Genomic DNA, 16,831 nt, shown 5'->3' with positions numbered 1-16,831 from the left:
AATGGGCTCTGGAGGCAGGACAGTTCCCAGAACCTCCATCACTGCGCTGCCAGAGCAAGCAAGCTACATATTGTGCCCACTGACTTCTGTTGCCTCACAAAGTCACTTTCAGTTGATGCTGATGGTGGCTGCTGCTGCTGCTGTTCTTTTAAACAAGTATTTTGATTGCAGATGAGTCTTGCAGCCCAGTCTCAGGTCAGACAGAAGTATGTTTATGTTGTTTTGAGGGAAGCACTGGTGCAGTGGGAATCTGATTCCTAGCTAAATGCAGACTCCCTAGGTGAGATTATGAGTTGCTTTCTTCTTGTTTTCCTTGTTTCTGCGGTATCTATATTATTCTGCAATATCTACAATAACCCTAGCATCACCTGCTTCTCAGCACCCCCTTCCATTACATCAAGAGGCTGCTACTTCCTTGTATCTGCTGGCACGTGCAGTCTCTCCAAACTCAGTTTCTTCAAAATAACGTTAGCTTCTACTTGTAATAGTAGACTTCCTATCCAGGATCATTTTAATGGAGATAAGATAGGTGGAGCTCCTAGAGTATCTTTTCTGGGAGTGAGGAGATCTGAGGAGCAGCTTGTAGTGACACACTGTTCACCTCCCACACAACTATAGACAAAATGGTGTATGTTGTCCTAACTTAGGAGTCTGTTTCTGCTTTGAAAAATGACCAGTCAAGGTTAGCAGGAAAGATGCTCAGAAATGAATGATGCTTCAGAAAGCTGGTGTTGTATAGAAATAAATGATTGTTTACACAAGCAAGGAAAACAAAATGAGCTTATCTTTTTGTCCTGGTGTAGCAGGTTGGCCATGAGCCAGCAGAGCGCCCCTGTGGCCAAGAAGGTCAATGGTCTCCTAGGGTGCATTTAAAAGAGCACAGCCAGCAGGTTGAGGGAAGTGATCCTCCTCCTCTACTCTGCCCTGGTGAGGCCGCATCTAGAATTCTGTGTCCATTTCTGGGCTCCCCAGTTCAAAAAATACCGAGATCTTCTAGAAAGAGTCCAGCAGAGGGCAGCAAAGATGATAAAGGGCCTGGAGCATCTCTTGTATGAGGAAAGGCTGAGGAACCTGGGGCTGTTCAGCCCAGAGAAGAGAGGACTGAGAGCAGATCTTGTCACTGTTTATAAATTTTTAAAGTGTAAGAGTCAGGTCCGTGGGGGAGGATTCTTTTCAGTGGTAAGCAACAATAGAAGAAGGGGCAATGGGCACAGCTGGAACACAGAAAGCTCCATACTAACACAAGGAAGAACTTCTTCACTGTGAGAGTGATGGAGCACTGGAACAGGCTGCCCAGAGAGGCTGTGGAGTCTCCTTGTATGGAGATCTTCAAGACCTATCTGGACGATTTCCTGTGCAACCTGCTGTGGGGAACCTGCGTTATCAGGAGGTTGGACACAATGATCTCTTGAGGTTCCTTCCAACCCTTAAAATTCTGTGAGTCTGTGATTCTCCTGTGGTAGGTAGCAAAGGTTACCTCACTCACTTCCAGCAGTCATCATCCCTGTGCATCTTTCTTCCGCACATAACTGATTGTTCCTGAGAGACAGGTAGCTTGTCCTGAAGCTTTAGAAGATTATGAATATAAAATTCACTTGCAGGTCCAAGGGAAATGTTTTATAAATTAAACCTTCTTAATCTATGTTCTTTTTTCCATGCTTTGGAAAAGAAATCATTGCATGTGCAAGCCAACTATTTCAACCTATTTGATCTTACTACGTTCACAGCAAAAAATGAGTCTGTGTAATCCATCATTAGTATGCTATTCTATATGATTTATATTTATCTTCTTGTTCTGTGATTAGCTCTATTTTCCAATAAAAAAAATAGATTCACTAGGTGCTACATTTTCAGATATTTTTCGTCAAGATTAGGTAACTCCAATCTTAAATGGATATTCATTTATTATGCTTAGTTTCTAATAGTACATCTATTAAAGGCAAATGCACAGCCATTAGTATGTAAATTCAACTTGGATGTCTGAACAAATGAGGTACAGCCTCAACTGTGATTTATTGTCTAATTAGTTTTACTGTAATTGAAAATATATGAAGTGTGTGTGTATATGCTTGTGGAGGTACAACAGAATAGGTGAGGGTGTAGCATAAATGTTTTATTGGAATGACTTTGTGAAGGTTGGATTTTCCTATGAGTGACTTACGTAGATCATCTTAAATGAATGTCAACAAAACCTTTAGAGGGCCACGTAGCATCTTGGGTTTGTCTGTAAACTCTGCAGAACATTGTGAAACTTCTTTTTTGGTTTTGGATAGGCAAGGAAAGAAGGCAGAAATACCTTCTTTATTGGGACACCCTGTGCTGAACTGCATGGTTTCATTAGAAATTGCTTGATCAAGTCTTCTCTCATCAGTGTGTTGTATCTTCTATCATTTATAGCCAGTGCTGGCATTGAAGGAACCTGAGCCCTCTGGCCTCAATTAGGCAAAGTACTGAAGTACATGCTGAGCTTTTAACTTGTGAGTAATCCCATTTAAGCCAATAATTTAGTTGCTGTTCTCAAAGTCAAGTATATCCTAAAATGCTTTAGTAGATTTGGGTCAGAGTTCTGTTACTTCCTAGGATCTAACCAAGAGTGATCAGTGCCTTGTAGGGTTGAAGCTGAGAAAACTTTCAAAATGGCTGTTGTAGGCAGTTGGAGTTCAGTGTGCCAATCAGTCCCGAGTCTATTTTCTTTCTACAGCTTTGCGGCTCTTCCTTCAAGTGTAAAACTTGGTGTTTATCCATGTTCAAATTTTGTAAGGTTACAGCTGTCTCATTCCTTCAGGCTGCTTAGGTCCCTCTGGATGGCAGTCTTGGTACTGAGTATATCAGCTCCCAGTATTTGGTGTCATTCTTCAGATTTTATGAGCAAGCACTGGATTACCACTCCCAGGTCACTGATAAAGATGTGAAACTGTACAGGTACCAGTATAGATACCTGCAGTACTCTATTTATACTGTACGGGAAAGGCATTAAGAATTCATTAACAAAAGCCATCTGAGTCCATCCATACAACTGGCTTTTTTTACACATCTCTTTATGCAGCCTTCCAGACAATAATGTCCTAACTTGGGCGCAAGAATTCTTTGAGATACAATGCCAAAAAACTTTCTAAAATCAAGATAAATGATAGCTACTGTTCTTTCCCTTTACTAGATCAGATATCTCATCAGAGGAAGCATTCAGGTTGGTCAGGCATGATTCAGCTTTGGTAAATCCATGCTGACTAGTTCTAGTCACTTCGTTTTCCTTCATGTGTGCAGAAATGTGTTTCAAGATGACCCACTGCATGGTTTTCCCAGTGACAGAGGTGAGACTGACCAGCCTTTTGTTCTCTTGTTTGCCACGTGGCTTTTCTGAAGTCTGGCACAACTCTTTCATTTCTCTAGTCATTGGGGATCTCTCATGATCTCCATAACCTTTCAAAGATAATAAGCTCCCTCTTGTAAGTGTGCATCTATGCACTAGACTCAAACGTTTGATCCATCTGGCTTCAAACTTTGCTCAGTCTGACCTGTGGAGTACACCAGTACAGTTTTTATGACATGACCGATAACTTTAAAAGTTGAATTTATTTCTTTATTCCTTCAAATTCTCAACTATGTGGGAAGTCCAGAGCCTTATTAATAAACGTAGAGAGTGCCATGGAGGTTTTTGAAAGCCTGAAATGTGAAGTACTCATGTTCCCACTTGGAACATGTCCTTTCTCTTGATTGTAGCTCCAATCAGACACAGCAGTTGAAACTCCTCTACATTTTGAAAGATTTTGATGCTTTTGTGATTGCTATCTACCACCTGTTCCCAGAGCCTTGGTTCTCTTAGTGCAAGATAAGAGGCATAATTTTTTGTTCTTTCCTGTATGCTTTTCTGCTTTGCTCTTCCTTTTGCACTGCAGCAGCTATGTATGTAACTACACTGAGAAGCAGTGCATCAGGGACCTTTTTATCTCTATGCTTCCTTAAAGCCTTATCATAGAATCACAGAATAGAATCAGTCCCCAGATCTACTTCATGGTGCTCCCCCATACCCTCAGCACAACTGAGGAGACCAGCACCTTTGTTTTTAGAGGCAGGATAAACAAGAAGTGACTTCTGAAAAGTGGAGAAAAAAAAATTAAGGTGGCTGTGCCACTAAATAGTGTGCCGTGGCACTGTGGCCTGTAAGAGAAATGTCACAGATGACAGTTTGGATGGAAAGAGGAGTTTCTCCTACATGGAGGTCTTCTGCCTTTTCACAGAGTCACAGAATCACAGAGGTTGGAAGGGACCTCAAGAGATCACCGAGTCCAACCCCCTGCTAAAGCAGATTTCCACAATAGGTCACACAGGTAGGCATCCAGATAGGTCTTGAATATCTCTACTGAAGGAGACTCCACAACTTCTCTGGGAAACCTGTTCCAGTGCTCCTTCACCCTTACTGTAAAGTTCCTCTGCATGTTAGTGTGGAACTTCTTATGTTCAAGTTTTAGGCCATTACTTCTTGTCCTATCGCTGTGTACTACAAAGAAGAGTCTGGCCTCATCCGTTTGCCTCCCACCTCCCTTTAGATATTTATAAACCTTTATCAGATGCCCTCTCAGACTTCTTTTCCCCAGGCTGAGAACAGACCCGGGTTCCTCAGCCTTTCCTCATACGGGAGATGCTCCAGGCCCTTTACCATCTTTGCGGCTCTCTGCTGGACTCCTAAAAGATCCCTGTCTTTTTTTTGAACTGCGGAGCCCAGAACTGGACACATGAGTCTAAATGTGTCCTCACCAGGGCAGAATTGAGGGGGAGGATCACCTCCCTCAACCTTCTGGCCATGCTCTTATTAATGCACCCCAGGATACCATTGACCTTCTTGGCCATGGGTACACACTGCTGGCTCAGAGATCCAAAACTGCATTCCTGGAGGAAAGAATGAGTCCCAAAGTAGTTGAAATGAATGTCATGGACTAGAGAAGACAGAAAGGACAGAGTAACTTGAATGAACTCATGCAGCTGTTCTTGAGGTTGGTTTTATTTTGGTTATTTACTTTCCAGTGGTGGCATCCTAAGTGAATCACAACTGTGCAGTAACCATGAGATCCAAAGGCCACAGAGTTTGTAAATATGTCCTGTGGATTTGAATCTGGCCTCTCCCTATCTTCCCAAACCAGGTGTTTTCCATTCTCCTTCAGGACAATTAGTACAAAAATACTTTCACATAAAAGAAGGAGCATAACCCGTTTCAAGCAACAAATGAAAGCGTCAAGATCACAGTTTTTCAGCTTCTCCGTGCTCCTGAAAGCTGAAATGAAATGGCAGAAACCCAGCCTCTCAATTCTTTTTGGATAATGTCCACAGCATATCCAATAAAAAGCTTTAGCACAAACAAAAGAAAAATAGTGCTTCAAGAATGTCCAGTTCATGTGTCAGTGAATGTAGAACATTTCATTTGTTTAGAGGATGCTTGCTGAGCACTTAGAAAATATGGTAATTGTAGCAGGGATGTTGTCAGTACAAATTAAAGACTCCCAGTAGCTGGGAACAGACCATCAAGGATTTCCTTCCAATTGAAAAAAAAAAAAAAAACAAATAAATTTAAAACCAGAAAGGAGCAGCTGTAGCTGTTAACTGTTTTTGAGCTGATGTCCCTACCACAAAAAAAAAAAAAAATAAAAATAAAATAAAATAAATGAAAGGCACCCTTCCAATAGCAAGTAAAGGAGAAATGAATTTCCAGTTACCAGTAGTGCTGCAAAGTAGTCAGTAGAATCATTTTGCTACATGCAAAAGCCAGTGCAACCCAGTATAAGTACACCTGATACTATTTGAATGATTGCTTAGCAGAAAGTGCTAAGCTTCCAAAAGCGTGTGTTATTGTGGTTCGCTTTGATCTCTAAACCTCATATATTTGCTGTTTGACTGGTTTAGGCTCTTTAAAACAAATAGCTCACAAATGAGTAATTCTTCTACTGAATGTATCAAGCAATCTTTATTGCATCCCAAATGATGAAGTATAATGGTTAGAAGGAGTGCTTAAATAAGCCATGAAACAATTTCCAGATGTGATATATATGCTGGAACCCACATTAAATTAATATTAGGTGAAGAAGGAGTAAACCTGGAAATCTGAACTAACAATAGAATTTGGACTGGTTATGTGAAGTTATGACAACCAGCTGCTGTTGGTTTCAGCAGGAATCCACAGATGTTCAGTGCTTTCAATCTTACTGTCTACAAAAGTATGAAGGTGGTAAAGAGGGTAACCCATATGCTCTTGCCAATGTTTTTCTAATACTGGTTTAATTACAGTGCAATGAATAGAATTCTTCTTGGGAGAACAGCACAGGGGCTATCTTCACTTTAGTCTTTGGCCCTGACCTGAGCAGTAAATCGATTTCCCTACTCAATAATTCTGTTTTCCCTGCTGTTTATGGTTGTCATATAGTTACCATGTACCTCCTGCCTCAGAATGTTTTCTCCGATGGTGTCCTAGAACAGAATGCTCTTCAGGACTGGAGCAGTGGTTTTGTGCTCTGTCTACCTAATGGAATGCTGTCAGCCCTAGATAATGATCACAAAAACTGCTGCAGCAGATCTAAATATACTTTTGTGAGTGTACATTATCATTTAATGAAAGAACAAGCTCCTGTTTTGGCATGTATCTAAGCACTTGTACTGTGTAAGCACATGGCTTTGGAGATTCAGAGGTCTGTATAGTAGTCATACAGTAAAAAATAAATGTTTAAAATATAAATGTATATGCTGGGATCAGTAGGAAATTATGCACTGCAGTTCTCTTTCCCAATTTTGTAGAAAAAGTTGGGTTTTGTCAAAGGTGATTTTACTTCATAGCATTTATAACATTTGTGCAAATGTTCTCCATGCAAAAGATGCATCTTTAAAGGGCTTTTGGTAAAGTGGTCTCTAAAATCATGCTTAAACCCCTGCAGCCATTGTCTGCATCATGATTAGCCATTGCAGCTGAACCGTAGAGCCTCACCAGGAAATGAGGGCTGGGGAGAACGTGTCTGGGTGCCTGTGTGCGTGTGCATGAACAAGAGCACCTTTTGGAAGTACATAGTGGTAATAAAAACCCCGATTTTCAGCTACTACTTCTCTGATCAGAATATGAATTAAGCTACAGAGAATAGCCAAACAACAGAAGGCACGGTTGGAAAAAACTGTATTGTTTTTATCACGCGTGTCCTGAACTGCTTTCATCTGCCTGAGCCATAGTAGTGACAACCTAGAACAGAAAGTGAAAAATAACTAATGCTTTGGTGTGCATATGCTGCAGAGGATTTGTCTTGCTTTTGCAATTTTTCTAAAGATTAAATAATGAAGAGAAATGACCTCTGTTGGGGGTTGCTTACATCCTCTTGCACATGCATTAAATGCAGTTTGTATAACTATTCCCATACATAACCCCTTCTGCTAAATCAGGAGTAATGAACCCATTTTCTGATTCTTGTAAAACAAGGGAAAGTGTTACAGAAATAGCCTTCTGCACATAGAAGTTTGGATGTGCACTTGACGCTTTAACTGTTCTTTATGATTTGTAGTTGCAGTATTTAAATGTTTAGTATAGCTCTTGTCCCTGGTCACTTCCAGGTCTGTTGTAGCATCTTTGTAGCTTTCTGTTTCTAAGTGTTGTTACTCTTTAACAAGAGTGTAACTTTGGAAGTGCTCAGGGTTTGCCTGAAAAGAAAAATCGCTTTTCTCTCTGTTTGGAGTATTGGGCAAGAAAGTAGAGCCTTTCATTTCAGTTTCTCTCTAGCTTACCTGCTGTTCTTTACAGTTAGATATTGTTTTAAGCTTTCTGCACTACCCTTGTGTTTTGTTGTTGGTTTTGTACTTCGGGGGAATTTCGAAGAAGTGTGAGGTATCATCATCACTCCTGGAAATCTCTGTGCTTTTTGGGAGGAAGAGAAAAAAATTACAGCTTGTTAGGCAGGACAAAGGGACCTTGCAAAGGTGTTGTATGTGCCTCAGAGATTTGCGATACGTGTTTATTTTGGTTGCAAGCTGTGTTCAGGTGTTCTGGAGATTCTACCATTTAAACAGCAACTTTCCAGAACTGGGAAGTTAATGAGAAGAAAAGAAAATGTAATCAGTGGCACATTATATGAGATTTCTCGTTTACGCTGAGATAAAATATTGAGTCCAATTTGTTTCTATTGTTATGCAATGTATTTGGAAGAAATACATCTTCATATTATTGCAGTCTCTTCCCAAATACTTGTATTTTTTATTTAGATAGAAATCTTTTATGTGAATCATTGATGTGTGCTGTATTTTACCTCACTGAGCTATTTATCTAAGCGCTATTATTAAGCATTCTGATGAAAAACCATATAAACCAAACTAACAGAAAGGAGGAAACCTGGCTTCTGAGCATGGGAAACACTGAATGCCACCAGCAGCGCCAGTGCCTTTTGCAGGAGTCACAGGTGCACAGCACAGCCAAGGAACAAGTTCTCTGCTGAGAAGCTGAGTTTCTGCAGACTTACACCACTTTATCATCTTCCTTGCAGGCATGGTAGATAGTTCTTAGAAAAGTACAAGATTGGGACTTAGAGTCTTCATTCATTATCGACTTGTTTTCTGTGGTCTGTGTCTTCTCTCCCCTTTTTATACCTGCTACAAAAAAGAAAAGCCTGACAGAGTGATTCTGCCTGTGGGGTGGGAGATTTGGGTAGAAGAGGCAGACAAAATATGGACAGACTGCACACAAGACAGTTGTAGGTGCCAATTATGAGACCTTCATTAATGCTGGCTCAGCAGCTGTCACCGGGTTATGTTCATAAGAGGTTTTTTTCAGGACTGTGGAAACAAATACATTTCCATCCAATTTTCTTGACAGAGACTTGGACACAAAAAGATAATACTGTTTACCATTTTGAGAATTGCAAATCTACTGGATTCCTTCCCCACAATGCAACCTTGCTCATTTTCTGTAAAGAACACCACAACGTGGGTTGTCCCATCTGCTTCTCTTTGTGTCAGAACAATTCTCTGATATCAACTGCTCAGATGAAAAAGGGATTCCATAAAAAGTTTTAATTTGCTTTCAGTTGCCTTGCAGTGGTGTGTGTGTGTTTGAAATGGGAGAAGTTTAGCACCATGAAGCCAGCTTGCTCAGTAGGCCATCAACTGGGAACCAGTAGCCTCAGGGAAGAACCATGAGCAGACTATCTATCTTTGCACAGTAGGCCTAGAGCAGCTGCTATAGGAACATGTAGGACTAATCTCTTCTTTGCCCTGCTGTTTTCAAATGGGGTTGTAAGAAGTTGTGAAGATGTGAGAGTGAATAGTAGAGAGACACTGAGACATTCCGCTATGGTGCTTCTCCCTGTGAATCTCACCTCTTGTATGGGAATGAGAAAACATTTCTGACCACTCAGGCACGGAGCAGATCGTCCATCACCAGAACTGAGGAATCATCTGTATTTATCTTTTTGGAGTTTTTCGTAATCAGATTGCAAGTGGCAAGGCATACCCACATACCCAAGTGCACGGACATCTTGAACTATCTCTGTACTGTATGCACTGTAAGACTGTGACAACTCTGCTTTTCATAGGATTAGGTCAGTTCTACTTTTTATGTCCTTTATGCACTTCTTCAATTCCTTACTATCATACAAAAATAGCCTTTTCTGAGGGAATAGAGGTAGTTCTTTTGTACCTGGATAACATCACTGAAGACATGCATTTCTTCTCAGTTTTTTTTGACTGCACGGTCTGCTTAAAGTATATATTTGCACTGAGAGAATCGTATTACAGCTTTAAACTTGAAGCCTTGTCCATGACAAATTTAAATGAGCTTGACTTTAAAATAAAATGCTTGCAGCATAAAACAAGGTTGTGTTTAAGAAAGCACTGTCCCTTTCCAGTGGCACTGAGGTGTAATAAGCAGCAGTAATTCTGGATGAACTCGCTTAACCTAAAAGCTTTCTACGTATTCATTTTGCTACATCACTACTCTTCCTAGTGCTTGGAAGAGGCATAGCAGCCGTGTCAGGGCGCTGGGAATAAAAGATGGGCGGGGCACTGTGTAGCACATCGGCTCGTTGGTCTAGGGGTATGATTCTCGCTTCGGGTGCGAGAGGTCCCGGGTTCAAATCCCGGACGAGCCCTTCTTTGGCAAGGTGACTAAATAAACTTGCCTTTTTAAAGCAAGAGTTTAGAAAGGAAGACCGTGTGAAGCCTCATCACAGGGCCCGAAACAGAGATCCTCCTGGAGACGTGTTAGGGGGCACATAAGGGATGAGCAAGTGATCCCAGACAGCCAAGCACGGCTTCACCAAGGGAAAGTCGTCCCTGACCAATCTGGTGGCCTCCTATGGCGGAGTGACAGCATCTGTGGACAAAGGGATAGAATCTGATGTCATCTACCTGGACATCTGCAAGGCCTTTCGCTTGGTCCCTCACCACATCTTTATCTCTAAATCGGAGAGAGATGGATTTTCCTCCCTGATCGAAGGCTGGTACTTAGCTAAAAAGCCAGTCTCTGCCCCATGGCACCTTCCTACTTTTTTTCCCACAAGATTTTTCCTTTATTTCTGTAATTCTGTCACTTTTTCCCTCAGGAATGAGAGAAGTAAAGACAAAGAGAGCGTTTCGCCAAGGTGAGGCACCACAGTTATTTGTAACCCAGTGTTGTTGTTTTATGGAGGCTGCTGCTGTCAGACAAAGTGAGCCTTTCTTCCAGACACTTGATTTTTTTCCCAAGATATTGATCTCTAGAGAAGAGTGTGACATCCACCCCCCTTTCTTTGCCTCCATGAAGGAATGTGAACTACAGGAGCCAGAGTGGAGAACTGGGGTGCTGTTCGATTGATTTGAGCTGTGGCTATGGGTTGGCAAGTGCAGTCAGCTGCAATACTGTTAGGCAAAGGCTCCTTGTGGCAGATGTAGCTTTCACTTGGGCTCTCTTCTGAAAGAAAAGAGCAGGGTCTGAACTGGGGCTCCTAAACACATCTTAGAAATCCAGCATTTCAGTCAGCTACAACAAACTAAAACCTTTCGAAATGAGAAGGTACCAGGCTGGTTAGAAAGTGAATAGGGAGGAAAATGGGGACAGCTGTGGGAATGTTGGGGAAATCCTTCCTCTTTCCCCCTGCTCCAGAGACAGTAGAAGACCTGTGTGTGTGGTACTGTTGCCATGCCTGAGATGAGTGTAATCTGGTGTATGCATGGTTCTGTTTAGTAGCTCAACTTCTTTATGCTGTCCTTAATAATTGCTTTAAAATGAAAAATAACTAGTGTTGGAAAATAAAGGATATTTGGTTTAGTAATGATGTAGTTAGCAGAATGCCATGAAAGAAGCCATTTCCTTAGAGACAGAAGACTTGATATCCTGTATCTAACCACCCAGCTCAAGTATACTGTCTGCTGTGATGGCAAACAGCAGAGCAAGTATGAAAACAGTGTGATCCTTCTTTAATTCCACTGATCCAATTTACAGCAATGAGAGAATTGCTGAACCAAAAATGCAGTTGGATCACTGTTTAATAGTTACTAGAGGACCTGTCCACCATGAATTTTAGTCACTTTTGGGTTTTCCCCTCACTCTCCTATAACAGGTGCTTAGTTATACTCTGCACAGGGTGGAAAAAGTACACTCTTTTGTTTAGTTAAAAGCACATGCCTTCTTTGCATCTCTTGCTAAGCTTGCATCTCTTCTTTCACACTTGCTTCTGTGAGAAATAGAAGCAATCAATTTCAACACTGAATAAATTTATGGTCTGAAGTTACTTGGGGCAGTCGAGGCATTCACATGATCTTCAAACCAAGGACAGAGCATTCTCATACATTTGTGAAGGAAGCCACTTCTACTCAGAAAATGGTCTCTGTATACAAACAGAGTGCCTGAAGTCAGGAGAAAAGGTGATTTTCCCGTGGGTGCTTGAAGTTCCCATGCCTTTATGTGAGCTTGCAGAGACAAACTGCTCTGTCGGGGGATCGGACTGCTGTCCGAAGAGGCCAGATCCTACTGTGAAGTCACTGCCCCTGTGCACTGAGAAGCATTACTGGAGGTTCTTCTGCAGCTCCCCACAGGAGAACAGAGCAGTGCATCACTCCCAAACCCATCCGTTCACATTGCTTTTAAAAATTTAATCCCACAGCGTGTCTGCTTATCGGCATTTATAAAAGCTCTCTGTTGAAACTTCTCTGTTTTCTCCTTTGGATGTGTGTGTGTGTGTGAGCTGCAGTATATACATGAATATATGGATATGTGTGTGGGTGTACACATGTATGAATATATAGAACTTACTATATATAACTAAGGAAAAAAATAATTTGGTGAAGGAAAAGGGAGACTACTTATCCTATTGGATCACTGTGACTGCAAATTTTAAGCCGTGACAGCCAAGAAATTCAAAATTATGTTTCCTGCAGCAACTCTAATTTGTTTACGCTGGTAATAAATACAGAATAAATACAGAAGTGTAAATCTATGAGCATACACACTAATACAGAAAACTTCATTATGTGAGGGGGCTAAGTTGCAGCTGTAAATTTGCAACTTCAAATTTCATGCCTGTTGCGTGTTTAAATTTCCTGCAATAACCCTGAACGTTGGTTCAGCCTGGAATACATTAAGAAAGGCTTAGTTATTACAAGAATGTAGCTTTCATTTCAATGAGAATATTACATTGCATTAAAATTCTGTATGGACTACATTCTTACTGCTCCACAACATGGGCGACGCGGGACTGTTAAAGCTTGGCAGCTTTGATGCTAAGTCTCATATTTTTCTGACTAGACTGGTGATGGCTGGCTTTTTAATAGCTTGGCTGTTGTGGAGTTGCTAACCCAGTTTTTGGTACATGTCATTGTTAACCTTGCATTTGTGTCACAGCTGTCAAAACGCAGCTTTTTCCTCTGTTGTGTTTGTAGTTTCCTTGCTGTGTCACTCCAACTGCACTCAAGTGAATGAAAACATCACAAAACTTCTCAGCTTGTTGCAATCATGATTCTTGTGTCTGGGAAAACACCATTTCTGCTAATGCCAAATATTTGTGGAAATCCCTGAGGGTCTTCCTGTTTTTCAGGGCTCCGGGCTGAAGGCGTTCTGTGGTCTTGTGCCGGCTGGTTTGCATGCACTGATCATGCACTATCTCCAGCCTTTTCCTCAAGGAATGAGGTGTTTGGCCTTGGTACACTCTCCTGCGCAGCTGTGAGGTGTCCGGGCTCAGATCACGTAGTCGCCTGATGGCTGAGCAGAGAACTCTGCTGGTGGCCACACAGTTCCTTTTGCTCTGTAGTGCCCTGATGTGGCAATGTGCACGGCCCAAGTATTTCCTTCTGTCCACCAATGCCTCAAACATTCATGCAGTTTATATTAGCACAAGCCCCAGGTAAAGACAATTTTCAGCTACCTCCACCAGACTGTGAACTGCAGTGATGGAGGAACAGGCACGTGGTTTTGTCATCTGCTGCAGAGGTGGTAATCTATGGCAAGGGTAGAGCAGACAGCTGGGGATGAGGAACATAGTAAACTAGCGTAGCTGTTCACAGAGGCAGACTTGTGTAGAAGGAACACAGCCCTGAGGGGATGGTGATGCACTATTCAGGTACTGCTAGGCATGGGCAGGCAGGCTGCTAGGGCAGGCAGCTACTCCATTTTATACTGAAATTAGCATCCCGAGAGGGAAAAGCTTGCAGTGTTAGTAAGTACTTGGCTTATTGATTAGCCAGAGAAGGATATGTGGCTAATAACTGGTAAGCATGCATCACTGAGAGTGGATCATCATAAGCTTCCACTTCACAGAGTAATAGGATCACAGAGTTGTAGGGGTTGGAAGGAACCTGTGGAGATCAAGTCCAACCCCCCGCAGAAGTACATTCCCTACAGTAGGTCACACAGCAAAGTGTCCAGACAGGTCTTGAATATCTCCAGAGAAAAGAGACTCCACAACCTCTCTGGGCAGCCTGTTTCAGTGCTCTGCCACTCTCAACAGTGAAGAAGTTCTTCCTTGTATTCCAATAGAAACTGGAACTTCCTGTCCTCCAGTTTCTGTCTGCCACCCCTTATTCTGTTGCTGTATGCCACCGAAAAGAGTCTGCTCCCATCCATTTGGCTCCCCCACTTTTATATTTGTTAACAGTGATGAGATCCCCACTCAGCCTTCTCTTTCCACGCTGAACAGCCCCAGGCCTCTCAGCCTTTCCTCTCCAGGCCCCTCATCGTCTTTGTTACCCTCCGCTGGACTCCTTCTAGAAGATCCCTGTCTTTTTTGAACTGGAGAGCCCCGAATATTTCAGTGTTTAAAAAACCCAACAACCTAACTCAATGCTTCTAAATGCTATCACCTAGACTGACTGAAAAATGCTCTATCTTTATTTACAACCTTCCCTACAACCTGGGCTCGCTGGAGACTTACAGACAGTGTAATCACTGGGAGAGCACTCTTGTCTTCTGAGACTGTCAAAAAACGTATTAGATAGTGCACTGCAGTATTTGAAGTGGAAAGTAAGCTCAGCATTAAAATAGCACAGTGGTGACAAAACTGTGATGAAACCAGAGTAATGGAGCTGAGTTGCCTGTGCGTCAGCAGTGCTGTCCACTAGGACTAACTGGCACCTAGCAGCAGCTTCATGCAAGTGGGATCAGTTCTGCCTTCTGAACCTCTTTTGGTTTGCTTGGTAATCTTTTAAAACACACACCGGAAAAAAAAAAAACCAAAAAAAAACCCACATAATGGAGTGATCTCCTGTGCCACAGTAGATGTTTGCTGGGATGTCTCAGTACAAACGTAGTAACTTCATCTTCACCTGCCAGCTGGAAATGCTTGTCCTATGCTTTTCACATTTTAAGGGTGGCTAATAAACAATTATGTAGCTCTACAGCAAACAGATCAATACATTTGAGAACTAGGAGTTTTATCGTTATACTGGCTTTAGTGTTGATACAATACTTGCTGCAGTAGTATTGACTGTAGCCAGGTGGTGAAAGTATAATATAGGATTATTGCCTTGTCTTTTACCATAAAAGATTTTTTTCACATTTGAAGGCTCTGATAATGTATTAGTATCTAATAATAAAAAAGCTACGCTTACTGCTTTAAGCATTCTTTCTTCCAGTCTCCATAATGCCCCCAGTGCATGCACAAGCATGCACTTGTACACACACAAAATTACAACTCTGTCACAAAGTTAGTAACTCAGTGGATTAACTCAATGAAACAGTTTTCCTGCAGATTTGATTATCTAGAAGGTGGGCCAGATCCTGCAGATTATTACATCTCTGAGTCTTTGTTCATATTGAATCTGATTACTCTGTTAGTCTAATCAGACTTCGGGTAACTTTACCGGATTTGGCCACATTGGATCCCTGCGTACACCACATTTTCAGTAGAAATAAGAGTGCCGTTTTTATGTATCTGACATAAGCCTGCTGCTTTTGAAATTGATTCCTACCACTCGCTCACTATGAATTGGGGATATTCTGCTCCTCTTGAGTTTTAGGGTATTACTGACTTACTTGAACATTCAATTATTTTTTTCTAGCATCTTTGAATCTGTGGGAATGAAAGAAGTCACCTGCCCCAATGGAGTGAGTGGCCAGTCATGCTTAGGAGTGTGAGCCACAATTTCTGTTTAAATAACTTAAAGTTGGCAAGCTGGGAGTTATCAGTCCCTACAAGCTCTGAAATGTGCTCAGTAGGATGCTGAAATACAGCAGTGGTAAAAGTTGTGGTAGACTGGGATGGTATTAGAATATAGGTGTCTACTGCAGGATCTTAACTTCATTTACATTAAGACACATATCAGGTCATTGACTGAGAAGTTTCTTCAGCTATTATAGCTGTGACTTTGGTGTAGCAGAGGAGATGTTTACATTTAATTCGTTAGCTTCTGGTATTTCATTGAGAGCTCTTGTATGATGGCTTTATGGTGGGAGATTTTTGATTTGATGTACAGGAAATGAATTCATTAGACAACTGAATTCCTTTAACAAGTTGAATAATCATTTGTGATTCACAACGTAATTCACAGGAGGGGCTATTAATTTAAAAATTGCACTATATTCTTTATCATATATTTGTTGATTGGTTTACATAGTACAGAACAGGATTTGTGTAAATCAGCATGCTGTAAGTTTGCCTTTTTAACAGGTTTATTGCTTCAGCAGGTATTTACTTAGGATTTCACTGTTCCATCATAAAACATTCCCAGGCATGGAATACATTTTTGAGTGGACCAAAGTATACACATCAGCTGTCATAAACATATAAACAAAATAAGAAAAGCTGTTTTCATCTCCTGCAGACCTCCAAAATTTTTGCAAAAGTAGTTCATTCAAATGCAGTGCATTAATGAAAGGCAGAGTTAAGGTGTTTCATGACCTGTAGGGCATGAAAGAAGAGCAATGCCATTTGTTTTTCCCTCAGAGGAGAACACATCTCAGCAAAGGCAAACTTGAAACCCACTGACTCCAAGAAAGTTTCATCAAAAATGAGAATTGTCATGTTTTCTTAACCTTCCTACTTTTGCAAATAAAAAGTTATACCACTTTAACCACAAGATGAGGCCTTTCTGTCTAGAGAAAAGATGCTATGGTTTTGCCATTATGTTTAAGAGACTGTTGTGGTATTTGTGGAATTAATAGTTATGCTAATAGCAGTACTTTTTTTTTTTGCTATAGATATTTGGTTGTCTCTAAAACCCACTGGGAAATGAAATGATCCTTTTTAAGCCAAAGCATGTTTCTGATTGTAACCTTTTAATGAGCAAGCACCTGTTTATTAGATTTTTTTTTAGCATGAAATTGTACAAATGATAAACACAGGCTATTTAACAATTATATAAAATACCTACAAATTTTATACATGAAAATTTGTGAAAAACCTGAAAA

At 41.2% G+C, this 16,831-nt stretch overlaps 1 protein-coding gene and 1 non-coding gene across 10 annotated transcripts in view; both read left to right on the top strand.

Annotated features, from left to right (window-relative positions):
- The window catches only part of FARS2 (phenylalanyl-tRNA synthetase 2, mitochondrial), a 288,269-nt gene that overhangs the window by 143,870 nt on the left and 127,568 nt on the right, over positions 1 to 16,831 (top strand). The gene's annotated exons all lie outside the window — the stretch shown is intronic.
- Positions 10,032 to 10,103, top strand: TRNAP-CGG. The gene has a single exon. It is a non-coding gene; the product is annotated as a tRNA-Pro (tRNA).

The sequence above is a fragment of the Numida meleagris genome, chromosome 2, assembly GCF_002078875.1.
Source record: "Numida meleagris isolate 19003 breed g44 Domestic line chromosome 2, NumMel1.0, whole genome shotgun sequence".
Taxonomy (NCBI): Eukaryota; Metazoa; Chordata; class Aves; order Galliformes; family Numididae; genus Numida; species Numida meleagris.
The sequence above is the reverse complement of the archived record's forward strand: the minus strand, read 5'-3'. Positions and strand labels throughout refer to the sequence as shown.